We start from the raw sequence: 15,545 nt of genomic DNA, 5'->3' as shown, positions 1-15,545 counted from the left end.
CTTATATAGTCAGGAGGCGGTGTTTGCCAGCAGGTGAGGAGGAGAGAACTTTGTGCTAACTGCAGCCAGAGCTGTTGGTCTCTGCTTCACCTTTCTGCCCCAGCAGACTTCTCCTAAGCAGAATTTGCCCTTCAGCCCAAGTCCCCATTCCGTGTTCCCAACTTCCCTGTATGTCCAGTGCCCTGGGTTCAGAACTGCAAGGGTTCGAGTCTCAGCTCCACCAGTTCATCCTGGGGCTTTGGGCAAGGGCCACCCCTTCCCCCAACCTCACATCCTCTACCTACAAAATGGGATCAGGCTAGACTAGAGATTCCAAACTCCAATACCAGATAGCTAACAACAACAACAAAAAAAACCCAGGTAAAGAGCAAGAGTGCAGGTGAGAATTGACCAAAAGGAGCCACTTTTCAGCCTCAGTCACTCACTGCTCTGCAGGAATGCGGGCACAGAGCCACAGGATCTTTGGGGTTAAGACAGGCTGGGAAATCTCCAGGTTTTTTAAGTATGAAATCTTTCAAGTTATAAACGTTGACTGAAAATAAAATGCATACAAATGCAGGCCAAAGCAAACTGGTCTATTTGCATGATATAGCCTGTGAACTGCCAGTTTGGGACCTCTGGACTTTCCTGCCTCTGAGCACCCTCTGGCTTTGACCCTGTCAGCTTAGAAAGTGTTCACAACCTAAAAGTTGAGAGTTATGTTTCATTTGGTGGGGATTTTTAGGACTTCAAGCCCAAGAGACAGCATCTCAAGTTACCCTGAGACAACGGTTCTGAGGAGGCAAGGGAAGGAGCCAGATTATACAGAAGTTTTGCAACAAAGGACAGGCAGTCTGAACATCAAAAGATTGTTGTTAATTAAAGAAAGCTGAATATCCCAAGTTAAGGAATTTAGTGCTTTTCTATTTTGGGGAAGATGCAAGAGTCTTGGCTCACTGAAATCGTTCATATATATATTTTTTTCTATATTTTTGGCTGTGCTGAAATCATCATTCTTTTGATTTGCACTTCAGCTATCTGGGGCCAATATTCTGTTTTCACGCCTTGAGTTCCTCAGGGCTCACAGTAGAGAGTGGCTGCAGTCTGATGGCTGCTAGGTGGCAGGTATCCTCCACCTTCCTGAGTTTCCTTAGGGCTCAGTGGCTTGGAAGGCTCCCTACCATTGCTGATGACTGTGACACCCTTGTTTACTGATACGACATGAAATATTCCATTTCTCAAGCCTCTGGTTCCTGGACTCCTAGCCTCAGGTATCCCTAGAAGTAACACTGGGCAGAGTGAAGCCCAGGTCTGTGAGAACAAGGAGGCCAGTGTGCTAAGGAGGAGGCCCTAAGTTTGACTCCTGGGCCCCCACACATGCCCTGGATAGATTGTTATTGTTGCCATTCAGTCACTAAGTCATGTCCAACTCTCTGGGACTCCATGGACTGTAGCATGCCAGGCTCCCCTGTCCTTCACTATCTCCTGGAGTTTGCTTAAATTCATGTCCACTGAGTTAGTGATGCTATCTAACCATCTCATCCTCTGCCACCCTTTTGTCCTTTTGCCTTCAACCTTTCCCAGCATCAGGGTGTTTTCCAATGAGTCAGCTCTTCACATTAGGTGGCCCAAGTATCAGAGCTTCAGCTTCAGCATCAGTCCTTCCAATGAATATTCAGAGTTGATTTCCTTTAAGATTAACTGGTTTGATCTCCTTGCTGGCCAAGCGACTCTCAAGAGTCTTCTCCAGCATCACAGTTTGAAAGCATCAATTCTTCAGCCCTCAGCCTTCTTTATGGACCAGCCATCACGTCTGTACATGACTACTGGAATAGATAACAAGGGCCTTAAAAGGCCCTGTCCTGTTGCTTGCTGCAAACCCTGTCCTCTCTGTGGCTTGTGGTGTGCTTGGCCCTGTGCTTGGCAACTTAACATGCACAGGCCCACTTCACCATGTGACAGTGATTAACCTCATGTGGACATAAGGAAACTGGCCCTGATTATGACTGGCCTCCAGGCACACAGCTCCCCTCTGAGCTGGGATTTGAACCCAGGGGCATCTTGCTCTACCCTCTGAGTTCCTGCCTTTATTCCTTAGCCCCTCAGAATGCTTGGTTTGTGCTGGTGCTGATGGCCGTGTTGAGTACATGGACTGCACACACACAGATGAGCATAGTTATATGTGTGTACTAGTGAGCACATGAATACAACTCGACCTGTTTTGTGCAAATCTGTGTCCTTGGCACCTATGCTTAGAACAGTCAATTCTTATTTGCAATAGTCATGTTCTGTCACTATAAACCAACTGGGAACCCTGAATTGGTGCGAAACCATTGCTCCCGAGGGAAAACAGAGTTAGGATCCTGGAAGTCTCTTGTTACATTTTCATCAATTGATCAATAAAACCTTGTTTTATTTATTTGTGTTTCTGTTTTAAGACAGCGCCTTTACTATACATTGTTGATACATTCACATTGAGTTTGTGCCAGCAACCCTGTAACTCACACCTCAGGGAAGCTTATCTGACACTTATCTTCTCTGTAAGGCACCTAACAGCCTTCCTGAGCTTAGGAGCACTGGACAGCACTTCAGCTCTGTACTTGCAGGCCATTTTAAATAGCAAAGTCACCCTGCAAAAAAAAAAGCACAAAACTGTTAAAACATGGCTCTAAATAGCCACAAACAGACATTTGTTTTTAAGAAATGAAACAAGCCAAGTGAAGTATGTATATTTTTAATAACTGGGTACTTCTGGTGACTCCAGTTTGAAACACTAGTTTTTTATGAGATTTTATTTTCAAAGAAAGAAAGAAAAGAAATAAGAAGGTTGCCTTGTTCCACCTGAGCTGGGAATGTGGGCATCAGGCAACTAACAGGGCTTGTAAATAAATGCTTACCAGGTACGTGAATTCACACGTATGAATTCCCACTATGGACTCCCCAGACAATGAGGATCCACTGTGACGTATCTTTCACTTTTCTCTGAGGGGTGCTATTAGGATTTGGGATTGTTGACACAGCGAATTGGGTTTTCTGCGTGGGGAGATGTATCAGGTTGGCCAAAAAGGTCGTTCGGGTTTTTGTAGCAGATGTTCTGGAAAGACCTGAATGAACTTTTTGGCCAACCCAATAATCTGGAGGGGCAGCTGGGATGGTTTGAGTTCTACTCTCAGCATTACCACCTACTTGCCGCCTGCCCTCATGCAAGTTCGCTGGTTTCTGGAGCCTGAGCTTCCTTGGTGGTAAAACAGAGAGAATACCCTGTAATATAAGGGTGAATTGACAGGATGAATGTGGGGCACGCAGGACAGTGCCTGGCAAGAGACTGGTTACATGGCAGCTTTCAAACTGCTGCTTTCATGCCTTCCTTTAAGATACGGGTTTTAAGAGTTCTGCCCTCAAGGCGCTGCTAGATATTACGGATATGAAGATAGATAAAACCCTGGCTTACAAAGCAATTATTCTTCAATTTAAAAAAAAATATTTTTTTTTTAAAAACCTAGGCTTACAAATCTAGCAGGAGAGACAAGCCCACCTAAATAGGACACCATGTGTGAAAAGGACTAAAGTAACAAACTAAGTACTGTTAAACTTTTTTTTGCACCATTTGACTTGCTTCAGATCAGATCACATCAGATCAGTCGCTCAGTTGTGTCCGACTCTTTGCGACCCCATGAATCACAGCACACCAGGCCTCCCTGTCCATCACCAACTCCTGGAGTTCCCTGAGACTCACGTCCATCGAGTCAGTGATGCCATCCAGCCATCTCATCCTCTGTCGTCCCCTTCTCCTCTTGCCCCCAATCCCTCCCAGCATCAGAGTCTTTTCCAATGAGTCAACTCTTCACGTGAGGTGGCCAAAGTACTGGAGTTTCAGCTTTAGCATCATTCCTTCCAAAGAAATCCCAGGGCTGATCTCCTTCAGAATGGACTGGTTGGATCTCCTTGCAGTCCAAGGGACTCTCAAGAGTCTTCTCCAACACCACAGTTCAAAAGCATCAATTCTTCGGTGCTCAGCCTTCTTCACAGTCCAACTCTCACATCCATACATGACCACAGGAAAAACCATAGCCTTGACTAGATGAACCTTTGTTGGCAAAGTAATGTCTCTGCTTTTGAATATGCTATCTAGGTTGGTCATAACTTTCCTTCCAAGGAGTAAGCGTCTTTTAATTTCATGGCTGCAGTCACCATTTGCAGTGATTTTGGAGCCCAGAAAAATAAAGTCTGACACTGTTTCCCCATCTATTTCCCATGAAGTGATGGGACCGGATGCCATGATCTTCGTTTTCTGAATGTTGAGCTTTAAGCCAACTTTTTCACTCTCCTCTTTCACTTTCATCAAGAGGCTTTTTAGTTCCTCTTCACTTTCTGCCATAAGGGTGGTGTCATCTGCATATCTGAGGTTATTGATATTTCTCCTGGCAATCTTGATTCCAGCTTGTGTTTCTTCCAGTCCAGCGTTTCTCATGATGTACTCTGCATATAAGTTAAATAAACAGGGTGACAATATACAGCTTGACATACTCCTTTTCCTATTTGGAACCAGTCTGTTGTTCCATGTCCAGTTCTAACTGTTGCTTCCTGACCTGCATACAGATTTCTCAAGAGGCAGGTCAGGTGGTCTGGTATTCCCATCTCTTTCAGAATTTTCCACAGTTTATTGTGATCCACACAGTCAAAGGCTTTGGCATAGTCAATAAAGCAGAAATAGATGTTTTTCTGGAACTCTCTTGCTTTTTCCATGATCCAGCGAATGTCGGCAATTTGATCTCTGGTTCCTCTGCCTTTTCTAAAACCAGCTTGAACATCAGGAAGTTCACGGTTCACATATTGCTGAAGCCTGGCTTGGAGAATTTTGAGCATTACTTTACTAGCGTGTGAGATGAGTGCAACTGTGCGGTAGTTTGAGCATTCTTGAAGCCTGCTTTTACCTGGGTGGTGACATCAATCCAAGTGAATGCAGAACCACTAATTCATTCAGAAAATATTTGAGGGCATGCGGGGTGCCAGGCACTAATCTAGATGCTGGGAACTATATAAAGAACAAAATGGGCAAATATTCTTACCTTCCTGGAGCTTGTGTTCTAGAGACAATAAACAAAATATGTAAATGTATGAGCTGTAGTGGGACTATGGAGAAAACAAAGCAAGGGAAGAAACAGAGGGCCCCCTGAAACACAAACTATGATAATATTCCAGAGGAAGATTTTAAGGTGGGATAAAAATGTAACATATATGAATAACATTAAGAATAAGACTTCTTTTTTTTTTTTTTGACTCAGGAATTTTTTTTTTTAGAATAAGACTTCTTAAGATTTATTTATTGTATTTTTTTGGCTGTGGTGGATCTTTGTTGCTGCACCTGGGCTTTCTCTAGTTGCGAAGAGTGGGGGCTTCTCTTTGTCGTGGTGCGTGGATTTCTCACTGCAGTGGCTTCTCTTGATCAGGGCACAGGCTCTAGGCACATAGGCTTTAATAAGTGTGGCTCATGGGCTCAGTAGTTGCAACTCATGGGGTCCAGAGCACCAGCTCAGGAGTTGTGCACACACTTAGTTGCTCCCCGGCACGTGGGATCTTCCTGGATCAGGGGTTGAACATGTGTCCCCTGCATTGCAAAGCAGATTCTTAACCACTAGACCACCAGGGAAGCCCAAGAATAAGACTGTTTAGATGAATAAATAAATATTGCGTGTGGAGTGCTTTCCTTGCTCAGCATTTCACATATATAATAGCTAATTACACACATACAATTGCTAATCATGACTGTACTCATGCACAACTGTAGTTACCTCCATTTTACAGATAAGGAGACTGAGGTTTAGAGAAATAAAGTGGGATTCTCACTGTCATGAAGATAGTGGATGGTTCAGTTTGGAATTCAGATCCAGACTTATTATCTGAGCCCAAAGTCATGTCTTTCTGTTAAATTAGTCTCTTAGCAAAGGGGAAAAGCTCATTCTGAGACAAAGGGATTTTAATATAGATGTAGATGTTTACAGAATCTCCCCTTTAAAACATTTTTAAATGCTCACTTTAGCTAAAATAAGGGGTAGAGCAGCTTCTCTGGGGCTTCCCTGGTGGCTCAGACAGTAAAGAATCTGCCTGCAATGCCAGAGACCTAGAACTGTGTTCCAATTTGAGTCAAAAGATATTGGCTACCTGGAAGCCAATACTTATTGAAGAATCCCAAGGATTCATCAATTTGGAAAAAAGAATTCTAGGTGGCTCAGATGGTAAAGAATCTGCCTGACAATACAGAAGACATTAGAGATGTGGCTTCCATCCCTGGATCAGGAAGATCCCCTGGAGAAGGAAATGGCAACCTATTCCAGTATTCTTGCCTGGAGAATTCCAAGGACAGAAGAGCCTGGCAGGCTACAGTCCCTGGGATCACAAAAGAGTCGGACACTACTGAGCAACTAACACACGCACACACACGCACACACACACACACACATACACACACACACAGCTTCTCCAGAGTAGGAAGTCTTTTGGGAACAGGGGTTTATAATTACCCACCCACTTCCAGAAAGTGTGAGCTATTTTGGGGGCTGTCAAAAGCCTTGGATCTTGGTGAAGGCAAGAGAATTCAGCTTGAGAATGGATGTGCCATTGGAAATCAGCTGGGTAGGAGTCAGCTGCCAAGGATGGCAGGGAAGCTGGCAGCTGGAGAAAGAAGGAGGGCCTGGGAGGAGAGGTGAAGGATGCTGATGTAGGATCGGCATGGCCCCCAGGCCAAGAAACAGTTAGGTGAACCAGGCCTGTGTCTCCAAGCCCCCAGGAGCCTCCGGAAGATAGATGAGACTTGGCTTCCAACAGAAGCAACATGCCCAGAGTGATTGGTGTGATTGGAATCAGCTGGCCCACCTTCAGTCTCCTGTCCCCTGGCCCTGCATCTCACATCATGGCCTCTGGGAAGTCTTTGGTTTTATGTTTTAGGAAATGTGGCCGTTGGACTAGGTTGTCATGAAATCCAGGAGAGAGGGTGGGAGAAAAAATGCAAAACACATTGTGAGCTTCGGTGGTTCCCTGGTTTGGATACACAGAAAGAGAAGCTCTCTCTTCTCAGGTTGGGTGGGGCTATCTCCATGGAAAGGCGCTGTGGTCCTGGGCAGATCAGATCATACCTGTACATCCTTCTAGCCTTTGGTCCTTGTGTTCCATGGGTCTTTCAGTCTCATGTCAGCAGAGCATAGCACACACAGGGCAACTTGGGTGAGCTCTGAGAGAACCGTCTTTCCTTTACCCTGGGACCCTCATTGCAGGTTCACAATGGGCAGTCCTCTATCCCTACAGCAAATCCCATGCCATAATGTTTCTTTTAGCAGTCATTTTAGGGAGATCTTTATTTATCCTGAAGAATTAGTCTGCTTCCCACTCTCCCTTAACTATAAGAATAAGAAAACTGGGCATAATTTCTCTTTTTGCTTTGGTGGACAGGAAGCTCGGAGTGGACCCTGAACCTCATTATTGCCAACATGTTTGTATGTGTGGTCAGGCTGGAGTATCCCCTTCTTCCACAGGCCTCAGTTTCAGTGTATATTTTGCTGTGTCATTTGTGAGCTGCCTTAAAGTTGGTGAGATTTCTGTCTTACCCTCGCTTTCTTTCCATGACTTCTTTACTCAAAAAGCTAACTTTTGTTCTTATTTTATCAAACTTCTCAGTTCAGCCACTCAGTCATGTCCGACTCTTTGCAACCCCATGGACTGCAGCATGCCAGGCCTCCCCGTCCATCACCAACTCCTGGAGCTTGCTCAAACTCATGTCCATCGAGTCCGTGATGCCCTCCAACCATCTCCTCTGTTGTCCCCTTCTCCTCCTGCCTTCAATTTTTCTAAGCCTCAGGGTCTTTTCCAATGAGTCACTTCTTTGCATCAGGTGGCCAAAGTATTGGAGTTTCAGCTTCAGCATCAGTCCTTCCAATGAATATTCAGGACTGATTTTCTTTAGGATTAACTAGTTTGATCTCCTTGCAGTCCAAGGGACTCTCAAGAATCTTCTCGAACACCACAGTTCAAAAGCATCAGTTCTTCACTGCTCAACTTTCTTTATACTCTCACATCCATACATGAGTACTGGAAAAACCATAACTTTGACTAGACAGACCTTTGTTGGCAAAGTAATATCTCTGCTTTTTAATATGCTGTCTAGGTTGGTCATAGCTTTTCTTCCAAGGAGCAAGCGTCCTTTAATTTCATGGCTGCAGTCACCATCCGCAGTATTGTGGAGCCCAAGAAAATAAAGTCTGTCACTGTTTCCATTGTTTTCCCATCTATTTGCCATGAAGTGATGGGACCAGATGCCATGATCTTAGTTTTCTGAATGTTGAGTTTTAAGCCAACTTTTTCACTCTCCTCTTTCATTTTCATCAAGAGGCTCTATAGTTCTTCTTCGCTTTCTGCCATAAAGGTGGTGTCATCTGCATATCTGAGGTTATTGATATTTCTCCCGGCAATCTTGATTCCAGCTTGTGCTTCACCTAGCCCAGCATTTCTCTAGCCCAAAGTGCATGATGTACTCTGCATATAAGTTAAATAAGCAGGGTGACAATGTACAGCCTTGACATATTCCTTTCCCAATTTGAAACCAGACTGTTGTTCCATGTCCAGTTCTAACTGTTGCTTCTTGACCTGCATACAGATTTCTCAGGAGGCCAATAAGGTGCTCTGATATTCCCATCTCTTGAAGAATGTTCCACAGTTTGTTGTGATCCACACAAAGGCTTTGGCATAGTCAATAAAGCAGAAATAGATGTTTTTCTGGAACTCCCTTGCTTTTTTGATGATCCAGCGGATGTTGGCAATTTGATCTCTGGTTCCTTGGCCTTTTCTAAATCCAGCTTGAACATCTGGAAGGTCACGGTTCACCTACTGTTGAAGGCTGTCTTGGAGAATTTTGAGCATTACTTTGCTAGCGTGTGAGATGAGTTCAATTGTGCAACAGTTTGAGCATTATTTGGCACTGCCTTTCTTTGGATTTGGAATGAAAACTGACCTTTCCCAGTCCTATGGCCACTGCTGAGTTTTCCAAATTTGCTGGCATATTGAGTGCAGCACTTTAACAGAATCATCTTTTAGGATGCTTCTGCCTGGATTCAAATGGGGGTATGGGGTGGAGGCCACAGTGCGGAAGCTTTGTCACTGGAGCCAGGCACTGAACTCCCAGCCCAGACTCTATCCCCTACTTGCTGGGCAACTTTAAACAAACTGCATGCTTTTCCTGGATTTCAGTGTCTCTCTGTAAAATGATGGGTTGTGACAAAGTCTACCCAGGATTCTAGAATTCTGTGAGGGTGTTGGCCCTTGGAGGTACTTGGGGTAAATTTAGGAGAGGTGTGGACACCGACTCAAGGATCCTGAGAACTAAGGCAGAGATCTGAAAAGAAAAGGAGAGAATCCATAGAGTCAGAGGTCCCATCCTGTGAGGCTTTAGAGCTGGAACCTCAGGCAGAGGAGGCAGCGGGGAAAGGAGCCAGGTGATGGCTTGACAGCTCTATCAGCCAGGAAGGCCAGGGAAGCATATGCTGTGTCCAAGGTCACTGGAGGGCCTCCATCTGCCAGGAGCCACTTGCCAGGCATCTGCCCAGCTGGGGCTTGCACTGGGGCCCCTCTGTCCCCCAGGCCTCCCCGTGGCTGTCTGCAGAGGGGCAGCCTTGGCACGCTGGATGGTGGAGGGATAGAAACCAGTGTTGCCCCCTACTGCCCCTCCCCATATAGGAGACCTGGCAGGCATTGCCCTGGAGAGCCAGCCCAGGGCAGTTGGCCTGGCAGAGGGTGCCAGTAATTTCAAGAGTCAGCCCCGTGCCTGCTGGGACTTGACATAAAGCAAAGAATAATACCTCTGAAAAAGGACAGAAGATCCCTTCAAGGTAGTGATATTCGTAGTAATGGCAAAAAATATTCTGTCTTCTGTTTATCTAAGCACCTCCTCCGTTGCTGCATTCGTTGCCTTGGTTGGATCCTAAAGAGACAGGCAAGGTCAGGAGGGTGGCTCCCACTGAACACGTGTGGCAGCTGAGATTCAGACATGTCAAGGGCCCAAGGTCCCGTACAGTGACCCTGTGATATGGCTTGGGGGGCTGAGGGTCTCTCAGTGCTGGGCTCACACAGCACTTGGTCTAGAGAGCAGGGTGTAGCCAACAGCTGTTGGAAGAGTTGAACACAATGGTCCTCACAATGAGGGCTTCTCCTTTGCCCACACGGCTGATTCCTGGAGGGACGTGGAGAGACTTATGCTGGTTAGGGAGAAGACATGTGAAGAATTTCTTTTTGAATAATCATTCTTGCTGGGCTAACCTCCTGTTTCTATGTCCCACTTTTTTGTCTCAGGAAGTGTATTATTTTATCATCTTTTTATTGAAATATAGTTGATTTATACTATTGTGTTAGTTTCAGATGTACAGCTTAATGATTCAGTATTTTTTCCAATTATATTCCATTCTAGGTTATTAGAATGGGTATAATTCCCTGTGCTTGACAGCAGCGGTTCCCAACCTCTAGGATCTAATGCCTCAGATCTAATCTGGGGCAGAGCTGATTTAATAATAATAGAAACAAAGTGCACAGTAACTGTAATGAGCTTGAATCATCCTGAAAACCATCTCCCCACACTGGTCCATGGAAAAACTGCCTTCCATGAAACGTCTCTGTGGCCAAAAGGGTTGGGGATCACTGCTTTTCAGCACATCCTTGTTACTTATCTATTTTATATACAGTAGTTTGTGTCCCTTAACCCCAGCCTCTAATCTGTCACTTCCCTTTCCCTCTGCCCTTTGGTAACTCCAAGTCTGTTTTCTATATCTGTGAGTATATTTCTGTTTTGTATATAGGTTCGTTTGTATTATTATTTAGATTGCAGATATCAGTAATATCACAGATTTGTCCTTCTCTGACATTTCACTAAGCATAATATTCTCTAGGTCCATCCACAGTTGCAAATGGCAACATTTCATTCTTTTTACAGCCGAGTAAGATTCGTTTTATGTGTGTACGTATATATACATATACACCTTTTTAATCTAATCTTCTGTTGATGGGCACTTGCGTTGTTTTCATGTCTTGGCTCTTGTAAATGAGCTGCTGTTGAACATTAGGGTGCCTATGTTTTTTCAAGTCACTGGTTTTTCTGGATATATACCCAGGAGTGGAATTGCTAGATCATATGGTAGTTCTATTTTCAGTTTTTTAAGGAACTTCCACACTGTTTTCCTCAGAGACTGCCTCATTTTACACTGCCACCAAGAGTGTGTGAGGCCTCCCTTTTCTCCACCTGCGATGTCCTCCTTTTATGGAAGCATGAGGAGCACAGGATTTGGGGATGTAACCCCACATGTCTACCATGGTATTTTAGGATCTCCCAGCAAACTAGAATTTTGCTTTTTCATGCAGCATAACAATACATGTCCCAGATCTCTTGCGCTGTGAGACCTTCATGATGCAGTAGAAATGCAGGCACTTGAGACCTAGACGTCCAGGTGTGACCTTGAGTGATCTCAAAAGCTCTGCAGCTTCAGATTTCCCACGTGTCCATGGATCAGTCTCCACCTGGCCTCCCTCCACAGGGAATCTGTGAGAATCAGATGGAGTTGGGGATATTCCAAACCTTCAAACGGGGCAGCCTCGGTCGCCGTCTCCTCCAGGCTCTCAGGGGCACCAGGGCAGCAGCTGCCCTGGACCCGGCGGCCTGAAGTCAGGTAGAACAGGAGGGCTGCTCTGGTCCCTGTCCGGTCTCTGCTTGCAGAGCCATCCTGGGCCATTCCCTTCCCCTTCTTGGACCATGCCTGTCGTTTTATACCAGTTCATTTGAAATAAATATTATATAGATTATATTTTTTATTGATATATAGCTACATACCATAAAATCCACACTTTTAAATGTATGATACAAAGGATTTTAGCATAGTCACAAAGTTGTATATCTGTCACTGCTTTCTAATTCTAAAACATTTTCATCACTTCCATGCCCACTAGCAGTCATTCCCTACTCCTCCTTCCCCCAGCCCTTGGCAACCGCTAATCTGCTCTCTATCTCTATGGATTTGCCTGTTCTGGACACTTCATACAAATGGAATCACAGCGTGTGGCTTTTGGTGTCTGGCTTCTTTCATTTAGCATAAGACTGTCAAGGTTCATCCATGTTGTTGCATATATTAATACTTCACTCCTTTTTCTGATTAAATGATATTCCACCAAATGTATAAACCATACTTTTTGTCCATTCATCCTTCGATGGACATTTGATTCGGGTCATTTCCTCCTTCTGGCTGTTGTGAACAATGCTGCTATGGACATTTCCTATGTAAGTTTTTGTTTGAACATCTTCTATTCTTTGGGGTAAATATCCACCAGTGGAACTTCTAGGTCATTTGGTAATTCAATGTTTTACTTCTTGAAGAACTGCCAGCCTGTTTTCCACAGCAGCTGTACCATACTGTTTTACATTCCCACCAGCAACACCCAAGGGTTTCAATTTCTCTGCATCCTCACCCCTGTTTATTATCATCTGTGTTTTTGATTATAGCCATCCTAGTGGATATGAAGGAGTATCTCATCATGGAAAATATACATTACATAGATGTTTAACCTGCAAAACCCAAAAAAGGAGTCTTACTTTGGACCTTCCACAGGTAGAATAGATACAAGAGGAGCCTCTCCAGGTGAAAGGGGGAAGGAGGCCTGAGCCCACAGCCCCTTGCAGTCCCAGGGGCAAGTTCTCTGGGTGGTTTGAAGACCACTGGGCTCCATGCCCTCCAAGCTCTGGGATCTGAGTGTAACCACCAGAGACTACCCAGCATAGCAGACGCCTCCACCCTCACTCCCATCCTGGTTGCCTTGAGAGCCTTCGCAGTGTGTGGCCAAGTTGTGGGTCTGCCCTATGCTGTGCTGGGGTCGCCAAAGTGAGAAGGAGTCCAGTGGCTGCCTCTGTGGCTCCAGCTCTGCAGGCAGCCTGAGTAGGAAACAAGACAGGAGACGTGCTGCTACCGCCTCCCTTTCCGTGTCCAGGAGGAAAGGTCCTGGCTTTTGCTGACAGTGTGGAGAAGCATAGTGGGTGATGAGGTTTTGAAGCCAGGGGAAGTTTACCAAACCCCTCAGCCATAAGCAGCACTCAGAGCACTAACCTGGAGATCCAGAGAGGGAGGCTGGAACACTCCCAGGCCCGTCTTCCACCTGCCGCTTCTCTCTGCATTAGCGTTCTAGGAGCACCAGGCGCTCTGCAGCTTGACAGGTGGAATGTTCTGCCTTCTGGTGTAGTCTTGGCAGAGAGAGGATTTTGCCCAAGTTCTGGTCTGTAGGTTGCATTGCTTTGCTTTCCACAGCTGGGAGAGGCTTGAGTCATCAGACACAGATTGTTCTGTTCCCTTGGATTTTTGGATAGCTTTCTTCTTTTATTGATGGCTAATTCTTTGGGGGTGGGGGCGGAGGATAATTTATGGTACATACAGGGACTTTCACTTAGTTAGTATATTAGATTAACCCAAGTGCCTGGTTTCTCCCCCGTGACTCACTGATTGAGTAAAATGCCATCATGTCTCTCTTTGAAGAATGCAGCTTCCTAATTTTACAGATGGAGAAACTGAAACCCAGGGGTTCTAGTCATTGAAAGGGAAGAAAGCATCAATTAGGACTCTGTCATTTAATTCACAGCCCTAGAAGCAGAGAATGTTGGATCCAGAACTGTCTTGGAGACCATCTAATCCAACCACTTGGTCTATCATATTTGCCTATTTAACCCATTGTGTTACTAACTGTTGTGTGTTGATTGTGTTTATTTTTATGAAGTTCCCCAGAGGGTGGTGTTCCCTGAGTTTCAACCTAAGCCATGGCATGCTAAGTGGTCAAGAGAGTAAGTGACCGATGGAGTCCCGGGAGGAAAGGCCTGCAGGGCAGATCCTAACACAGAGTGCAGTGTACGCATGAGGACGAGGCAGGGCAGGTGCTGTCGGCTGGGCAGACGGCCTTTGCAAAGACATGGAGCAACAAACAGGGCTTTCCTCAGGGGCCAGCAAGCAGCTGAGAGCTGGCTGGACAGGGTAGAGACGAGAGGGCCTTGAATGCCATGGTCAAGAGTTTTCCCTTAGGCTGTTCTCTCCTTCTGAGATGGCCCACACTCTGTCTGTGGAGTGCGTTTCTCTCTAAATAAATCCAGTTCTTACCTAAAAAGAAAAAAAAATGAGTTATGCCCTAAGTTTTACTTAATTGGGGGCCTCTGATGAATTTCCAGGAGACCCCATGCCCTTTTCTCCATTGTTCCTGGGCTGCCCTGCATTCATTCACGCTAAATTGTGTCTGACTCTTTGAGACCCTATGGACTATAACCCACCAGGCTCCTCTGTCCATTGGATTCTCCAGGCAAGAATACCGGAGTGGGTTGCCATGCCCTCCTCCAGGGGTCTTCCCAACCCAGAAATTGAACCCACATCTCTTATGTCTCCTGCGTTGACAGGCAGGTTCTTTACCACTAGCGCCACCTGGGAAGCCCATGCCCTGAATCAGGCCCTTCTAATTTTTTGATAACCTCCTAACTGGTCTCTCTGCCTCGATTCTTCTTCCCGTCCAGCTATGGTCCACAAACGTGCAGGACTTTCTAAAGTGCAAATCTGATCATGTCCATCCCCATTTTAAGACCCTTCCATGGCTCCCTGTTGCCCACAGGACAAGATTCTGGCTTTCGTGGCGCGGTGTGGTCTGGCCCCACCTCCTTCTGCAGCCTCACTCCCGCTGTGCCCCTGCCTCCACTAGGCCCCCTAGTTTCCCCAAGCAGCCACGCTGTTCTATTGAACTACTCACCGCCTTTGCCCAGGCTTCTCCATCCCTCCCATGCGCTTTCTCTGCCTGGTGAACCCCTGTTAACCCCTTAAGGCCCAGTGTAAATTTCCTTCTGAAGACTCTTTCCCTGACCTTCCTGAAGCCACTATTATCCCTTGAATGTTTCTCTTTCAAAGCTCACATTGCACTGCAGTTACCTACTACCCAAATCCTGGCAGTTCCCATTTTTGTGTGTTCATTGTATGGTGGGCACTGGGCTAAGCCCCCGTGCATGAATTATCCCATCTCATCCTCACAGTAACCATATGAGGAGCTTTCTGTTATACCTACAGATGATGAAGCTGAGGCTTAGAGAAGTGGCATGACTTGCCCAAGGCAGGCAGCTAGAGGATGACAGAGCTGGGATTTGAGCCCAGATTGCTTAGACTATTTCCGACTCTTTCCATCTCCCAAGCTCCCATTGTTGGGTGTGTGAGGGACTGATGAGAGGGGTGGATCCAACAGGGTTGTCAAGGTGTGGGCAGGATGGGGAAATGGGGCTGGGCTTACCTTGGGGTGGAGATGATGGGCGACTGTCAGCCCAGTTCCCCACATTTAGGGGTTTCCTTTCCACCTTCCATTCCAGTGGCCACCTTGGGATAGGTCTACAGGACTCCAGGCCAAGCAGTTGGCATGGCAACAAACGCCATGGCAACTTACCTCCTCTCTGGGGCTCAGAGGGGAGGGAGGACCTGAGAGAGCACAGGGTGCTCACCAACACTTCTGGGCTAGATCCTGGGGAGGTGACTCCCTTT

At 46.0% G+C, this 15,545-nt stretch overlaps 1 protein-coding gene, 1 long non-coding RNA gene and 1 other non-coding gene across 6 annotated transcripts in view; 2 read left to right on the top strand and 1 right to left on the bottom strand.

The window, feature by feature from the left end:
- SNPH (syntaphilin) overlaps nucleotides 1-15,545 on the top strand; it is a 45,084-nt gene that overhangs the window by 15,737 nt on the left and 13,802 nt on the right. The gene's annotated exons all lie outside the window — the stretch shown is intronic.
- Nucleotides 2,372-15,389, bottom strand: LOC132346944 (uncharacterized). The gene is made up of 3 exons (XR_009496971.1): nucleotides 15,301-15,389; nucleotides 9,825-9,946; nucleotides 2,372-2,609 (listed from the first exon to the last, which is right to left on the bottom strand). It is a non-coding gene; the product is annotated as an uncharacterized lncRNA (long non-coding RNA).
- On the top strand, nucleotides 3,041-3,100 carry MIR2285BU-1 (microRNA mir-2285bu-1). Its single transcript, NR_162309.1, has one exon. It is a non-coding gene; the product is annotated as a microRNA mir-2285bu-1 (primary transcript).

This window comes from Bos taurus, chromosome 13, assembly GCF_002263795.3.
Source record: "Bos taurus isolate L1 Dominette 01449 registration number 42190680 breed Hereford chromosome 13, ARS-UCD2.0, whole genome shotgun sequence".
NCBI lineage: Eukaryota > Metazoa > Chordata > Mammalia > Artiodactyla > Bovidae > Bos > Bos taurus.
Note: the sequence above shows the minus strand (reverse complement) of the source record. Positions and strands in the feature narration are given on the sequence as shown.